Source organism: Taudactylus pleione, unplaced genomic scaffold, assembly GCF_031769625.1.
Source record: "Taudactylus pleione unplaced genomic scaffold, aTauple2 ptg001889l, whole genome shotgun sequence".
NCBI classification, from domain to species: Eukaryota; Metazoa; Chordata; class Amphibia; order Anura; family Myobatrachidae; genus Taudactylus; species Taudactylus pleione.
Window position 1 is genome coordinate 232,872 of NW_028286286.1, and position 17,450 is coordinate 250,321.

At 44.6% G+C, this 17,450-nt stretch overlaps 1 long non-coding RNA gene across 3 annotated transcripts in view; it reads left to right on the forward strand.

Annotated features, from left to right (window-relative positions):
- Positions 1 to 17,450, forward strand: part of LOC148436230 (uncharacterized) — a 168,443-nt gene that overhangs the window by 48,682 nt on the left and 102,311 nt on the right. The gene's annotated exons all lie outside the window — the stretch shown is intronic.

Genomic DNA, 17,450 nt, shown 5'->3' on the forward strand with positions numbered 1-17,450 from the left:
TAGAATAACCATTTACATTTCTCCTGGCAGTTTGTATGGTTATTTGTACCTACTGTATTTATTGTTGTGTGATTGCAAGGGTAATGTTTCTTCCCCATGAATAATCTCATAACTTTGTTGTGTTAGATCTGTTCTTTTTTGGTTTCTAGAATAATTATTAGTATAAATTATAACCCCACACCCACAGCACATCCACTGTGAAGTAGCCCTTGTTATACCTGCCTTCCCTAGGGTCAAGGCAGAGAGCGCTGACTGCGGCTATCACACGCCCACCTGAGGAGAGGGTGATGGGCAAATCTGCAAAATTTGTGACTGTCCTCTTGATATTTTGATCTAAATGTGTTGTATTTAATGATGCATGTCGTGGTCATGTTAATAGTGGTGTGTTCGTAGATGTTCCCAATACCTGCACCACTATTTAGCCGTGCTGCAGAATTCTTTGAGCTTCTTGCACGCAGTGATAAAACTGCAATGTGTGTTACTGAGTTGTGGAAACCAGCCTCCGTAACATCCTGGCTCTTTGCATCTCTAATTATCACCTGCCATTTTCATTCTGTATAGAAATGGGGACAAACAGAGACCTATAGCATATTGCAGTACAGTTAGATACACACATGCTCCATGTAAGTCTGTATCAGTGAAATGAACATACTACTTTTGCTACATGTACAACATACAGTAGCTACACTACTTAGCTGCCAAATGGCAGGACTGAGCTGACTAAAGCTTGCGAACTAGCAAAAGGCGAAAGGTTTATTACATGCACAGATTCTACGATTTTGGAGGACTATGGAAACATATACTTTTTTACCTTCAATGGGTACACCTGTCTCCCACGCTGAAGCAGCAGGACAATTATTTGCGGCTATTCAATTACCTATGCAAATGTTATTAAGTGTCAAGCACGGGTTGGGTACGGGATCCCGGCGGTCAGGATCCTGACGTCGGCATCCCGACAGGGTTCGGATACCAACACCTGTTGGTCGGTATCCTAACCATCCTTCTCTCCCTACCCTAACCCTCCCTCCCTAGTGCCTGAACTTAACTCCCTAGGGTCTAAACCTAACCTCCCCATCCCTGCACCCTAAACCTAACCCTCCCCCATTAGTGCCTAACCCTGACCCTTCCCCTAGTGTCTAACCCTCCTGCTAACCCTGCTACTTACCTTCAGGATTTTGGCGGTTGAGATGCCAGTGCCAGGTTTCTGACAGGTGTTGGGATTCCGGCGCCGGCATTCTGATCGCCTGAATCCCTGCGGTCGGGATTGTGACCGCATCCCCTAAAGCATATATGACTAGATATAATGTGATAACTAAAGTCAATCACAGAGTTGGCATTGTGGCTAAAGCAGCAGCCCATAAAGAAATCACAACAGCAAATTTATGTAAAAGATGCTCTGCCTCATGTATTATCAGTTTCTGAAAGAATGCAGGAAGACCAGTTCAGACAATACCTTCATAACTTACACACACAATATACATATTCAGAATTACTTTATTTAGCTTCCTAAGGAGAGGATGGTATGTTTTACTGTGCTTAGATCTGTTCACAGGCTGAGCTAAAGCTTATTTATTTGCTACATCAACGATTACAGCAATGAAATTTGTGCAGGATTTTGCATGTAGATATGGCATATAAATTCTTCAGATGAAGATTTGCACTGTATTGAATGTGTCTAAAAAGATACGCTGAATTTTTAGAGAATAAGCAACCATTACATACACAATATCACCCACAGTCAAGTAGGAAAGTTGGGAGATTCAATGGGACTATTAAAAATCGTTAGAATGTGGGGTCTACGTACTAAGATTTGGAGATCGATAAAGTGGACGGAGATAAAGTACGAGCCAATCAGCTCCTGTCACTTTATTGGCTGTGTTTAAAATTTACAGTTAGGAACTGATTGGTTGGTACTTTATCTCCATCCATTTTATCTCTCACCAAGGCTTTATACATAGATCTCTTAGTGTACCAAAAGACAAGTTTTTATTGGTTGGAGGTCCTACCAATAGTGTTCCATTTAATTAGAACAACTACAAGGAAATTTTGAATATTTCGGCCCATAAGATACTGTGCAAAATGTTATCAGTGCACCCACTTACGAAATTATCAAAGAACATGATTTGACAGTAACTTATTTAATTCACTCGGCAGTCAATAGACAACTGAAACAGATATAGACTCAAATAAAAGTAACCTGTCATTTTCTTGAGCCTGGTAGCGCCAAGAGTCTTTTCGTGCGTTTTACCTTCAAGTGCATCTTATTCTCACGGTGTGAATAGGACACATAAGCAGCTTCTGTTGATTCAAATGCTATGCGGCATGCCTATGTTCTGCTTACGACTGTGAGTGTATCAGCATGCGAAACTCTTAAGTTACAGACACTGAAACTCTAACGTGGCGTTTCGCATGCAGATACACCTGCAGTGACTCGCAGAATATAGGCATGCTGCATATCACTTTAATCAGCTGAAGCGGCTTGTACTACCTATTCACATTTGTGTGCAAATAAGATGCATTTGAAGGTAAAAAGTTGCACAAAAAGACGCTCTGCGCTACCAAGTCATTCCACAGCATGGCGTGACTAGAAGGGCTGTTTCTAGCAGAAGAAGGCTAGATGTATGAGAACACATCTGTAGGTAGATTATGGTATTTTGCAATGTTAATAGAGAACTAAGGCCCTGATTCAGAGCCGCTCGCTATTTGCGGTCGTTCGTTCTAAAACAAGGGGTGGCTATTCAAATGAACCGTTCGCTAATTGCGGTCTGTTCACGCCTCTAAGTCTGAACGAGCGAGCAAAACTTGCGGTTGTATTTTTGAAAAATGCGCTCCCTGGCCGCTCGCATCCTACGTCATGTCCGCTATTTATTAGATTAATCGAGCACATCGAACAGCGTATGAACTGCTCGCTATTCTTGTGGCAGGTTTTTTCAACTGCTATTTTGCGATCAGTTCGGGGCAAAAAAAAAACAAGTGACGTGGTCAATGACGCTGCTGCACTCACTTAAAACGCCCGTTTTGACCTTTAAGCACGCCTGCAATCTAATTCCACACCCCCGTTTTCAAGCACCTTCCCCTGTTACCACTCACATACGCCTCCTTCTGTCACTCAAAATATCAGGCATTCGCTATATAGCGAACAAACTATTTTCGGCCGCACTGACTGGTTCGCGCATGCGTATTACAATCCGTACGCATGCGCAGATGTGCGAACATCGGTCAGAACGAACGAGCGGCCGCTTACGAGGGGCTCTGAATCAGGCCCTAAATTGTGACTACTTAGAAGCTGAAAGCAAATATTTATTTTGCATAATTTTGATTTTTTTTGCCACTTTGAAACAGTCATTTAAGATTACTTGGTCATTCTCAATGTTTTCAGCAGCTGGCATAGAGATTAGTGATGTTATGGCAAAGCATCGCCAGTGATTTATACTCACCAACATGCGCACGAGAGACACTATCGGCATCTTTCCCGCACCAATCTGGCAAGTGACTTGTGGACAATTCCACAACAACCTTCATGCAGAAGACATTTGGGAACAGACCTCTCAGATTGAGCGCTGAGTATTACTATTGTGTGACCAGTGACCGTTTCTAAAGGTTCCTGCGTCACAGGAGGAGATCCAGAAGGTGTAGGTAGCAGACTGGTTCCTCCAACTGAGTGATTGGAAAACCTGTATGAATTTTGCAAGCCATTCTTTCATGCCCTGCCACGTGTGACATGTACAGTATATAAGGGGCTCGATTCAATTCAGTGCGATGCTAAGTAGCCCTGGGAGGGAGCTCATGGAGCTATTCAATTCACTGTGCTGTTTGGTTTAACTAAAAGATTTCTTCTTGCACCCCCTGAGTGTTCGAGGAGAAATCCGACAAAAGTGCCTGCCACTCGGCTATTTTTCTGCTTAGCGTGGTGCTAACAGCCTCGCAGACGGCACTTTAGTCAGAGAATGCCGTCTCTCGACTAAACACCCAAGTTAAGTTGCGAAAACCGGCATTCTCCGACTTAACTGGCAACTGTCAGACCAAACAGCGTAGTGAATTGAATAGCTCTGGGGCTATTCAGCTTCGCACTGAATTGAATGGAGCTTAAGGTGGTTAAAGACCTTTTATTCTCTTTGAAAACAACTCTCGTAGAAGAACAGTAACCAATCAGGCAGTTGTACTTTATTGGTTGATTTCTAGATCATTATCATTAGTCTGTATGGTCATAGCACCTACTTATTCACTTTACAATATGCTCTGTCGTTCATGTGGATTCATATGTGAAGGGGTAATAGAGGCTGGTGTGAGGATTAGTGCTAATCCCTATGGCAGGTCGATCTTCTATCTTGGTAAAAAGGCAATCACCTGTGCTTTGTGTATAGTGACACAGCCTACAGTAATTTGTCACTACAGTGTGGGGAGATTTACACCTGTTTTATACAAACCAAGTCGGAACCTTTCACTCCAGGTGATAAGATTCTGGATTATCCACAATTCCATCTTTACAGACCGAGAAGAAATAATAATAAATAAACTTTGCTCTGCTGGTCCTGTTGTAGGCATGTACCACAGCTCTATGTATAATGATTGTTATATGGAGATTTCATCCCAGGAACATATTCTCTTTTTCTCCTGTAAAATGTAATGTTGGAAGCAATCTCTGCTGGACTGCCTGACATTATACAGACCTTTTTTTATCTACAATAAACATTAAGGATCTTTTCCCTCTAAGCAGCTATATATCGCTTCTCCATTCTCATAATATTTTGCTTAAGAGGTTTTTTTGGTACCCAAATGCATTACCGAGCATTTGTCTACATTAAATCTACGCTGCCATTTATCTGCTCATTTCTGTCTTGTGTCAGTATATTTTTGGACTTCACGTGCCCATCTTTTCTAGCACTTATCGTAGAAAGAATCTCTATTATCTGTAGAATACTGATTTTTTACCCTGTCATCTGTATGAATGGTGAATGCAGAAATGAAGACTGTATCTCCCATTGTCTTCTCCATTGAAAATAAATGAGTAATTTTTTAGGTAATTTGAGCCACTTCTCCAGACTTCCCGTTACCCACTGCAGTGAATGTGCATTCCATTCAGATGTGGTCCATCAGGTGTTCTAGTGTAAGAATGTAAACCTCCCCATAAAAGATGCCTCAGAAGTGAGACTTGCTTACTCACACGGTCAGTCACAAGGAACCTGGATGTGCTGCACTGTGACGACAGCTGAGATCTCTAATTAAACTAGGTTTCTAGCATTTTCGGTCGGCAGTCTCTGCAAATACTTTTTGGGTAAAAGTATTAATCAGCATCCAAGTTAGTCAAACTCTATGGTATCAACTGATACTTAAAACTTGAAGTCATAGATTTATTGTTACATCATGTGTGCCTCAGAAAAAACAATGTACTAGACTCTGAGGGGCTTCCCTAATATAAATAGGCCCTACCGAAATTACAATGTTACTGCCACTGATGGACAGATATTGCCTTTCAACAGGCATCCAATAGACCAGCCTGAATGTGAGATGTAGGATTAACCCCAGATCTCCTCCCTGCACGTTATCACCTTTTCCATTAAAGTTAAGAATCCCCAGACTTATCCTGCCACCCTGACACCTGTATCATAGGCTGGTGGCATGTAAGACTACATTTCTTCTTTACTGGTCACTGAGGGGCCTAGTATAATATCGGACTCTCATTTGTGCCACATAGGGTGGTGGATTCAATTGTTTTGGGCGACCAGCCCAGAGTCTGCACTTTTTGTGGATTTATTTTTGTGCCCTCCTAAGCTGTGAGCAGAAATCTGTGTAAAGTAGGGCTTTGGGGCTGGTCGCCAGTGCTGGGGATGCCTTAACTGCAGTATGCCCAGCACAAAACATGGTAGAAGCGGGGTAACAAGGCTAATCCCTTGCATTAGGGTGCTAGAATGTGGCCTTTGCGATCATCTCAGGGCTGCTCATGCAGGCAATTGAATAGTTCCCGTGCAGTGTAGATGGGAAATATAAGCAATTGTTTAGCTCCCATAGAGTGGTGGATTTTACCAAGCCAAATCCACCTTATCAGTCCAAGTGATGAAGCTCCAAGCAAAGGGGCCTTCCTCCATGTGATTACAATAACCCTCCCATCACCCCCCTAGGTAGCATACTGTTCAGGCCACTGTTTCAAGAGGTGTGGCCTGAAGATCCTAGTGATACCAAGATCTCACCTTGGCAAAACAATGTTTCAAGAAGAGTGGCTTGAATACAAACCTTGATGGCTGTATTTGTGTGGAGATATCCCAGGGTTAAAGCATACAATATGCCTTTCTGTCTGTGACCCTGAAGAGAGACCGTTCATTCTATCCTATTTTAGTACAAGTTATATTTTTATTATAAAGAATTTATCAGGAACAGTAAAATAACAGTAAAAATACTTATAGACAATATCAAGGTCATTATCAAAGAACATAGTTCAAAAACATCAATACACTGGAAAAAATTAAGACTCCGTAACAAAAATTGTCAATGACATCATAAAGCATCTAGACAAAGACCAACAAAAATGGAAAAAGAATAAATGGAAAGAAATAATAAAAATAATTAAAGAGACAGACACAAAGAAAAAAGGAAACAAAAGCAAACAAAGACAACCAGATAATAGGATGAGGGGGGGGGGGATTTGGAGGGAGGAAGGGAATAGATAGAAATAGATCAAAGAAAGAGAGAAAACAGTCACCTCAAATCAAATAATGTAATCACGGACTCATCAGTGCCCATTAAAGGCAGAGAGAAAGATGATGAGAAGAGTAGAGTATAGGTGTTATATTACTTTTGAACCAGGTGCAAGGGCGTAGGTTCTACAACAGGTTGGAACAGACCTAGGAAATTGAGGGGCGGGAGGAGGTTAAGTTAATTTTGAAGATCATAGAATCCTTGAAATCTATCCAGCACAGCCAGGTATCTCTAAAGGACTCATAGTCGCCATCTGCAGAAGTCAGTATATCATCCATTTCCATATATAGATCTAACCTAGTAAACCATTCCATAACCGTTGGAGGAGAGGAGGAGCGCCATTTTACCGGGATGACTGCTTTAGCAGCATTATTCAAATGACATAACAAAGTTTTCTTATATTTCGAGAGGGGTCTGGATGATAAATGAAACAACCAGTATTTTGAAGCTGTAGGGACCGGTTCACCTCAAATTTTCGCAGAAGGCTGAGAACTTCATTCCAAAAAGGCTGGAGGATAGGGCATTGCCACCAAATATGTAATGGGTTACCTGGGGCCACAGAACAGCGCCAGCATATGTTCGGAACACCAATCCCCATCTTAGGGTATCTGGACATCTATACCAACGCGAAAGCAATTTATATTTGGTCTGCCTAACGCCAACACTAGGAGAGCAGGCATGAGCCAGCTTAAATATTTTCTCCCACTCCTCTGCAGTTAAGCCTACTCCAAGCTCTTGGTCCCAAACTTAGTAAAATTAGGGAGAGAGAGGCTAGCGTCCGCTGACAGAAAATTATAGATCAGCGAGATAGTGCAGGTGGGGGGGGTAGGGCTAGTACATAATTGCTTGAAGGGAGTATAAGGTGAACAAAGAGCCTTAGGGGGACCAAGAGATTGCAGGTAACGACGCAACTGAAGGTAGTGCCAGTATTCCCGTTAGAGTAGATTCAATTTCTCACAAACTTCAGCAAAGGGTATAAAGCTACATTCACTCACCAGCTGTCTGACCCTAAAAAGCTAACCTGGAGTGGAAAGTCTTGACATCCATACCTGGAAGAAATTGTTCATTAAACAGGAATGACGTGAGGGAAGAATGAGGTGAAGATATCGAGGGGGACTTCCGTAATATTCTCCAAGAACTTAAGGTGGGACCAATGGTAGGATGAGAAACTTTAGGGAGGTCGTGGAGCCATGGAACTATTGATAAAGGGATCTTCAGCACCTGATTCTCAATTTGCACCCATTGTTTAGCAATATCTGGTCTTGACCAAGCCAATACTCTGTGAAGGATACAGGCCAGGTAGTAACCTTTAATATTTGGGAGGCGTAAACCCCCTCTATCTTTGTGGCGATACATAAGGTCTAGCTTCAAACGGGGCCTGCCACCTCCCCAGACAAATTCTCTAATAAGAGCCTGTACTTCCATAAACCATCTAGGAGGTAATTTAATTGGGAGGGTTTGCAACAAGTAGAGGATTTTAGGGAGAGAGTTCATTTTGAGAAAGCCCAGCCTCCCAAACCATGAGAAGGGTCTTGATTTCCATAACCTCAAGTCTGGAGGGGGGTGAAATTGGTCTCAAACAATGAGAGAGATCTCTAGTAAGAGTAACCCCCAGATATTTGAGCTGGGAAGAGTGCCAGGTGAAAGGGAACGCTGATTTAAAGCCTGCAACCATCTGTGGAGGAGCCGTAATATTCAAGGCCACCGACTTGGAGTAATTAACTGTGAAATTGGAGAGGTCTCCAAAAATCTTGAATTCCTCTAATAGGTTCGCTAATGAAGTAACAGGATTTGTAATTGTGGCCAATAAATCATCGGTAAATAGAGCTAATGTGTATTCATCACTATGTAAACCAAAGCCCAATATGTTCGGATTCAGCCTGATCGACTTTGCCAGAGCCTCCATACAAATAATAAAAATCAGGGGGGATAAGGGACAACCTTGTCTAGTTCCATAGTTAATGGAGTAGGAGTCAGAAAGGGAACCATTAACTCTAATACGGGCAGAGGGGGAACGATAAAGGGCGAGGATGCGTTGGAAGCAAACTGGACCTAATCCCAGGTGTCTCAGTACTTCAGACATAAAGCTCCAATCTACTCTGTCAAATGCCTTCTCAGCATCAATAGACAGCAGAATGGCTGTGGCATCCGTAGACGAAATATAGTGGGTGAGGGCTATAATTTTGGAGGTGTTGTCCCTAGCTTCACGGCCCGGGGCAAACCCTACCTGGTCGCTATGAACCAGAGAAGGTAGGAAATGTTTTAATCTGTTTGCAAGAAGTTTCGCATACAGTTTGACATCTACATTGAGAAGGGAGATTGGGCAGTAGCTGGGAGAAAGGGATGGATCTTTGTCTTCCTTGGGAATAACCGTTATGTGGGCTTCTAGGGATTGGCAGGAGATGGGGGTCTTATCGGAAACCGAATTAAAGACCTCCAACAGTGGAGGTGCCAGTTTGTCCCTGAAAGCTTTGTAATAATTGATAGTGAACCCGTCAGGGCCAGGACTTTTCCCGGAAGGGGTGGTTTAATGGCCTCCAATAGCTCAGGTAAAGTGAAAGGTCTTTCTAAGTCCTCACTGGCAAGGTCATCAAGCTTGGGAAACCCAATCCTAGTGAGATAGGCCTCAATAGCCTGTTGTTTCCCGAGAACGTCAGGGAAGGCCGAAGGGGCAGGTAGGTTATACAGTGATGAGTAGTAGGAACAATAAGCTTCTGCAATCTTGCTAGCATCATGTGAGACCTGTCCCCTCCCATCTTTAATAGAGGGGGTAAAGGAGCGGGTTCCCAGAGCTCTAGCTAGCATTTTTCCGGGTTTATTACCCCAGCGATAATAGCGACTATGACATTTTCGAAAAGAGTGTTTGATCTTTTCCAGTAGAAGTTTATTTAAGGCTGATCGGGCCTGGACTAAGTCCACATAAATATCAGAGGAAAGGGAAGTTTTGTGGGTAGGCTCCAAAACCTGTATTTTCTGAAGTAAGTCATCTATCTATCCCACCCTTTGTTTCTTTAAATAGGAACCCAGTTGGATGCATTTTCCTCTAAGAACACATTTATGGGCTTCCCATATAGTGAGGCTAGATACATCCGGGATGGTATTACATTCTAGATAAACGTCAACAGCCTCTTCCACCTGGGATCTACAGTAGGGGTCGGACAGAAAGGACAGATCTGTTGATTGGATCAGAAAACCCGAGGGAGAGGTCTACTCTCACTGGGGCATGGTCAGAGCAGGTTGTCACTCCTATGGAAGTTGCCTGTACTAGATGGAGGAATCTATGGCCAACCAATATATAATCTATCCTGGATTAGGACTACTGGGGGCTAGAATAACATGAGTAGTCTCTGTCTAAGGGATGAAATATACGGCAGACGTCAGACAGCTGGTGAGTATGGGGTAACAGTCTTGCCTTCTTTGACGTACGGCAAGGGACCGTTGAAGAGCCCGATGAGGTATCCAGGAGATGGTTGAGGGCCCAGTTGAGGTCCCCACCTACTATCAAGGTCCCCTTTTGGAGCATATCAATTTTATCCAGAACCCTCTCAAAAAAGTTTGGCTGGCCCTGGTTTGGGGCATAAATATTAACAAATGTGAAAAGTTGATTAAAAATAGAGCATTTGACAAGTAGGCATCTCCCCTCTTCCGAAATATGTACTTCAGAGTTTGGCAAATAAAATAGCAACTCCCTTAGATTTCGATTGGGGATAGTTACTATAATTTGTTATGGGGTAAAATTCACTACTAAGCCGTGGGGCAGAGGGGGAATGGCGAAAGTAGGCTTCCTATACAATGACGATATCCGCTCCTTCTGCATGAAAAGAGCTCTCTTTTCAGGGACATTCAGCCCTCTAGCATTAATAGAGACTATACATAGTGAAGCAGCCATGGGTGAAAGGGAGAGTTAGAGCTATACAGTACATTAGGGTGGGGTTGAAATAACTGTAAAAATAGTAGAGAAACTAAGCAGAAGAAAAAAGAGAGAAAGGGGGAGAAGGGAAAAACAAAAGGAAATGGGGGGGAGACATAAAAAACTGAAATTATATTAATACAACAAAATATTAATGAGAAGAAAAAAGAACCGCTGCCGGACAATAAGGGGACCGCCAGGAAAAAATTAGCGGTAGGGGGCACACAGGGGTGGAATGACCCCGCCATCCTATAAAAAAAATAACAATATAGTAGAAAACACAAAATATCAATATAAATTGAATAAACATATTCATATTCACATAACTCCTCGTAAAAAGGTTAAATGTAAATGAAACAGCTATATAGGCAGACAAAGAGAGAAATAGTATAAATAACAATCTAAACAAGAAAGTATAATAAAGGCAACTTGATTTATCTAATATATCTGACTATAAGTGAACCTAGAGGAAATAGGCCTAACAACAAGCCTATGGTAGCGAAGGAGGTCAAAAAGGCCCAACTCTAATCATTTCTGTGAACAATCAGAGGTAACAGCAAATAGTGAGAAAGCGGGTAAGTAGAGGGTTAGTCTGGGGAGCTGCAGGGGAGCACGTCTGCTCCGTTCAGCAAGCAAGCCACGCCCCCATTCTATCCTGTTTTGGACATAAACTCCCTCACTTTAAATTTTCATTGATGCTGTGGCCGGGTCCCCGTATAGAACCAGCTCCACTGATCCCCCACAAGGCCAAGATGGTGGCCACAGCAGCGAAGGGGTTAACCCATATGATGCTGTGCCATCTTTAAAAGGACAATGTAGGTACAGGTTGCCAATTTCAAATGTTTTAGCGGCGCCGGGTGCTTAAATAAAATGTTGTTTCTTTTAATGTTATGTGCCGCAGCCATGGATCCCCTCCAGCGGCTGTGGCAAAGGGTTAACCCCTGATGCGCTGCACCGGAGGACTGTGTTTACGTGCCGCACACTGGTGGACCAGGAAAGACGGCTCCCAGTGCGGCGATGCAGGGCTAGGTTTAAAAGCATGGAGTCTGGTAATGTATATGCACACTGGTATTAGGCACAATTCTAGGTAAGTCCTACAAGTTATACACTGTAGTGCAACTTTGGTTCATTTTTGGGGCGTGGGTCCCCCTAGATTGCTTTGGTTGATCTGTTTCAGGGCACTGCATTATAACACATTTTTCTTTTAGAACACATTTTAACCCTTCACTGTTTGTTTATTATACATGTACCTCACTTTTTTATTTTCATTCTTTATATGCTGCTGTGGCTGCTTCTAACTATCTCTTTACACTGCACTTTTCTTACTGTGGAGGTGCCCTGGGGCGGCTTAGCTGGACTAGTTTTGGGGGGTCCTGCGCTCTGGATTTGAATCCTAGTATGTTAGGGACCTACCCGAAAGAGGTTACCTGGATATGGTGGGTAGGCCCATAACCTTGGCCATGATTATGCTAATAACCTCTATTGATTGCAAAATTTTAATGCATTTATATATAATCAATAATTTGGAGTTGTGAACCTGAGATTTGTTGGAATCTCTAATACCCCAAGATCTAATGGGATCAAAATAATCTGTGATCGCTTAGGGAGGTCATCTGGTCACAGATGCATTAGTGATACAGGGGCAGTTTCACCCCTCCATAGATAACAAGGATGCTTACTTCCACATCACCATTTGACAAAGATTTCAGCTTCATTAAGAAGTTTGGTTTCTTTGTTCTTTCTTATGGATGGGGAAGGTCAGCTCCTAGGACAGTTATCTCTTGTCGGATGTACCACTTTATATTTAGGGTGTATCAGTGCCATTGTCTGCTCTCCTGTCTTCTGACATGAAATACAATTGTGGTCCTCCACACCCAACACGTGCCCTGGAGCATCAAGGTGTTGCAGCGCAGTGGGTTAGTGGTTTCTGACTTAACTTTTTGTTTTGTTTCAACTATCAATTTTTTTTTCTTTGTCTACTGCTCTGGGGCATCACATTTTCCTCTCTCCTCCAATGTAACACATGAACGGGAGGATTTTGTACTTCTGATACTGTATATCCCTGGGGCAGGATTATGCTGTAACCCTGTGTCTCTCATACTGCCTACATTATATAATGACATCCCTCAGCTTATGACCGCTGAATTGATTTGCTGCAAACTCTGGACTTAAGGATGGTACATTTTTGTACCTTGATCTATTCCTCTATGTTACTGTTGCTGTGGTCAAGATGTCATTTTTCCAACATTGGCGCATTTTGATTTTCTAGTTTAAACCCACGACTTGCCCCCAAATCTCCTGGCCGTGTCTATAAGACGCGTCCGCTTTTCGTCACTCTTGGGGGCATGCCCTGCACTTACGGACACACCAGGCAGCTCCCAAGCGCTGCTGACAGGTAGAATAGATGCCCGGCGCATGCGTCCAGCGTCTATTCACTGGCAGTGACCAGGGCACCGCACATTTACCCACCTGCAGGACACGGCTACCCGCCGGTGGAGACGGCACCTGCAGGCTGTCTTAGCGGGGCGGTGAGGGCAGGGCGCTTTCACTCCAGGAGGGCAGGGCGCAGCGCCGCGCTAAAACAGCCTAGCGGGAACACTAATCATAAGCCACTCGCCAAGATTAGTCCTACTCTGAACAATTCGATTAAAGCTGGCTACACACTATGGTGGAATTTAATTAGACCCGTTAATTTAACGGATGTGAAAAAGGGTGATAGCCCAGACTATTCAATTAGAGCCCCTTTTTCACTTGAGACCCTTTTAAAGGGGTCTTTTCACCCATTAACAGCCTAGTTATCGGGGATTTATTTTCCCTGCCTTCGCGACAAATTGAATAACCTCAGAGAATTAATTAGCACACTGTAAATGACAGCGTTTAATTGAATTCCCTCCTATATGATTTATTGTGCAATCTTGGTACTTTCAACCAATTTGCATGACAATCGTATAGTGGACCTGATTCCCAGATCTACGCTAATGCAATCGCAAATGCAATCTCTCACGGTTCATAATAGTGAAGATAGCTAATGTCTTCCTAAGCTTAGCCGAGCATAGGGACGCCCACTGCTGCCTTCTCATGTCATTGCCACGTCATACAACAGTGTAAACAGCTGGAACATTGACCCAGATCGGGCAGTCTCGTAGCTTCTGAGTGAAGTCTGACCTATTTCAGGTTGCGGTCTAGGATTGGCCGTTACTCACCCCAGTATCGGCTTCCCCTGATCCCTCGTGTGGTCAGACGTTAGGTGCCGCGGCGAGTGACGCGCTAAGGATTATGCCTAGGGACCATGTATATGTCCAGATGCTGCACAGTGACTTGGTGGCTGAGATTGCCGTCATGGACGCGGCCATGACTGTCTTCATCACCTGACTACCCTTTACCGAATGGTAGCATGGTGGTGGTCAGCTGACGCTGTCCTCCAATGATCTGCTACCTCAGGGTATATAACTAGACAGCAGGAAGTTGCCTGTGCAATGTTGTTTATACTTGCCGTCACTTTGTTCCAGGTTCCCTTGTTATATCCTCGAGCAACTACAAGTGCCATCTACTCGTGCAGCAGTGAGTCAGTAACACCTTGCCTGCATGTAACTACAAGTGCCATCTACTCGTGCAGCAGTGCGTCAGTAACATCTTGCCTGCATGTAACTACAAGTGCCATCTACTCGTGCAGCAGTGCGTCAGTAACACCTTGCCTGCATGTAACTACAAGTGCCATCTACTCGTGCAGCAGTGCGTCAGTAACATCTTGCCTGCATGTAACTACAAGTGCCATCTACTCGTGCAGCAGTGCGTCAGTAACATCTTGCCTGCATGTAACTACAAGTGCCATCTACTCGTGCAGCAGTGCGTCAGTAACACCTTGCCTGCATGTAACTACAAGTGCCATCTCCTCGTGCAGCAGTGCGTCAGTCACATCTTGCCTGCGTGTAACTACAAGTGCCATCTCCTCGTGCAGCAGTGCGTCAGTAACACCTTGCCTGCGTGCAACTACAAGTGCCATCTACTCATGCAGCAGTGCGTCAGTAACATCTTGCCTGCATGTAACTACAAGTGCCATCTCCTCATGCAGCAGTGCGTCAGTAACACCTTGCCTGCGTGCAACTACAAGTGCCATCTCCTCGTGCAGCAGTGCGTCAGTAACACCTTGCCTGCGTGCAACTACAAGTGCCATCTCCTCGTGCAGCAGTGTGTCAGTAACACCTTGCCTGCGTGCAACTACAAGTGCCATCTACTCATGCAGCAGTGCGTCAGTCACATCTTGCCTGCATGTAACTACAAGTGCCATCTCCTCATGCAGCAGTGCGTCAGTAACACCTTGCCTGCGTGCAACTACAAGTGCCATCTCCTCGTGCAGCAGTGCGTCAGTAACACCTTGCCTGCGTGCAACTACAAGTGCCATCTCCTCGTGCAGCAGTGCGTCAGTAACACCTTGCCTGCGTGCAACTACAAGTGCCATCTACTCATGCAGCAGTGCGTCAGTCACATCTTGCCTGCGTGTAACTACAAGTGCCATCTCCTCGTGCAGCAGTGCGTCAGTAACACCTTGCCTGCGTGCAACTACAAGTGCCATCTACTCATGCAGCAGTGCGTCAGTAACATCTTGCCTGCATGTAACTACAAGTGCCATCTCCTCGTGCAGCAGTGCGTCAGTCACATCTTGCCTGCGTGTAACTACAAGTGCCATCTCCTCGTGCAGCAGTGCGTCAGTAACACCTTGCCTGCGTGCAACTACAAGTGCCATCTACTCATGCAGCAGTGCGTCAGTCACATCTTGCCTGCGTGTAACTACAAGTGCCATCTCCTCGTGCAGCAGTGCTTCAGTAACATCTTGCCTGCATGTAACTACAAGTGCCATCTCCTCGTGCAGCAGTGCGTCAGTAACATCTTGCCTGCGTGTAACTACGAGTACCATCTACTCGTGCAGCAGTGCTTCAAGAACACCAAAGCTTGCGTATTCTGTACTCCCACTGGGTACCACTATTGAGTCATTCCTCCGTGCTTGTGGAGCATCTATTCCTTTGACTGTTTACTCAGAGTTATTCTCCTGTGCAGATACATTACAAGTGCTTCTTCCTGAAGTATATAATTTGGGCCTACTACTGTTTGTCTCCATTCCCACAGGTGTTGGATACCTGACCAAAGGGCCGCGACCTGCCTGCTGGGTGCAACTTAAACCCATATCCTGCTTGGAGGGGTCACTGGTGAACACCTCTCAGCAGGTTGACGAGGCCTTTGGTCAGGTCTCGTCAACGTCCGATACTTGTGGATGAGGAGATCATACATCCAGGCCCCTCGCCTCCGATTCCTTCCTCAACTTTGGACCTCAGCTTTCAACTCCTTAATAGGAGATCCTCCAGAGGCAGGTGTGACAACCAGTCTGAAACACTAGGGGGTAAATTTACTAAGAATCGAGAGAGGTGGAGATGACCATCTCGGGTGATTTAATGATTTTTTTTCCTGCTTGCAAATTTACTAAAGGTAAAGTCGGGTGTGTTAGAGAGAGATTTCTCTCATCTCACTCATAAAACTCGGGTGAGATAGCAATCTCGAATCAAATCACCATCGGGCCAAATTGGAAGTACTTTTCACCTAAAACATACATCTCTCAAATTTACCAAGAATCGGGATGACCAGCTCGGGTGAGATAGGAGCAAACTCTCTGTCAAAATCACTTTTCAAACTCTCAACCCCCTGAGCTGCGAGATGGTCAGAAACATACACATATCATTGTGATTTGTCTATGTTTCTCTCTGTAAATGGTTAAAATAGGGTTAAATTTAAAAAAAAAAAAAATTACGTGAGGTCCCCCCCCCAAAAGACTAACCAGCCTGTCCTGGTTCTTAATTTACATGGAAAAAATGTGTAAGGTTCCACTGTAAATTACGAACCAGCACAAGGCAGCAGGAACAGAGCTGGTTTTAAATATACGGAGAAAAAATTGACGTGAGGTCCCCCGTATATTTAAAACCAGCCCTGGACCCTTTCTAATGGAGGACTGATGCCACAGCCAGGGGTGCCCTTTCACCGGACCCCCCAGACGCAGCATCAGCCCTGACCGTTAGTCAGCCCAGGCCAGGGATCCCTGGGGAGTTGGGGAACCCCCCAATAAAGGGGTCACCCTCTCCAGGACACCCCTGGCCTAGGCTGATAGCCTGGGGCTATCCCCGCCACCCCTGGGTGGTGGGTGGTGGGTTGATAGTGTAAAAATTAGAATTTTCATCATTGTCTTTACAGTGGAACTACAGGTCCCAGCAAGCCTCCCCCGCATGCTGATACTTGGAGAACCACAAGTACAAGCATGCGGGGCATTAAGGACCCACTGGTACCTGTAGTTCACCTGTAAAAAAATGGTTAATAAAACACACAACACACCGTGAAAATAAACCTTTATTGTATCCGTAAACACACTTACATATACTCACCTGTTTCCAGATGTTCATGTCCTCCTGTCAACGTAAAGTATCCCATCGAATTACCAGTAAAAAAGATCGAATACTCACCTTTATGTCCCTCGATGTTCTCCGCAGAAATCCAATACGTGCCCCTGGATACAGTGTAACACTACGCTTCTGCATGCTATTACACTGCGCTAATGTCTGCTCGTGGGAAAGAGTTCACTTCAGTCCCGGGCTGCCGGCCAATCAGCGGCGGCTAACATTAGCGGCCACTCATTGCCTGGGACCCACGTGGAGGAGCCACTCATTGGCTAAGCCCATGTGGGTCACAGCCAATGAGCGGCTGCTAATGTTAGCCGCCACTGATTGGCCGGCAGCCCGGGACTGAAGTGAACTCGTTCCCACGAGCAGACATTAGCGCGGTGTAATAGCATGCAGAAGCGTAGTGT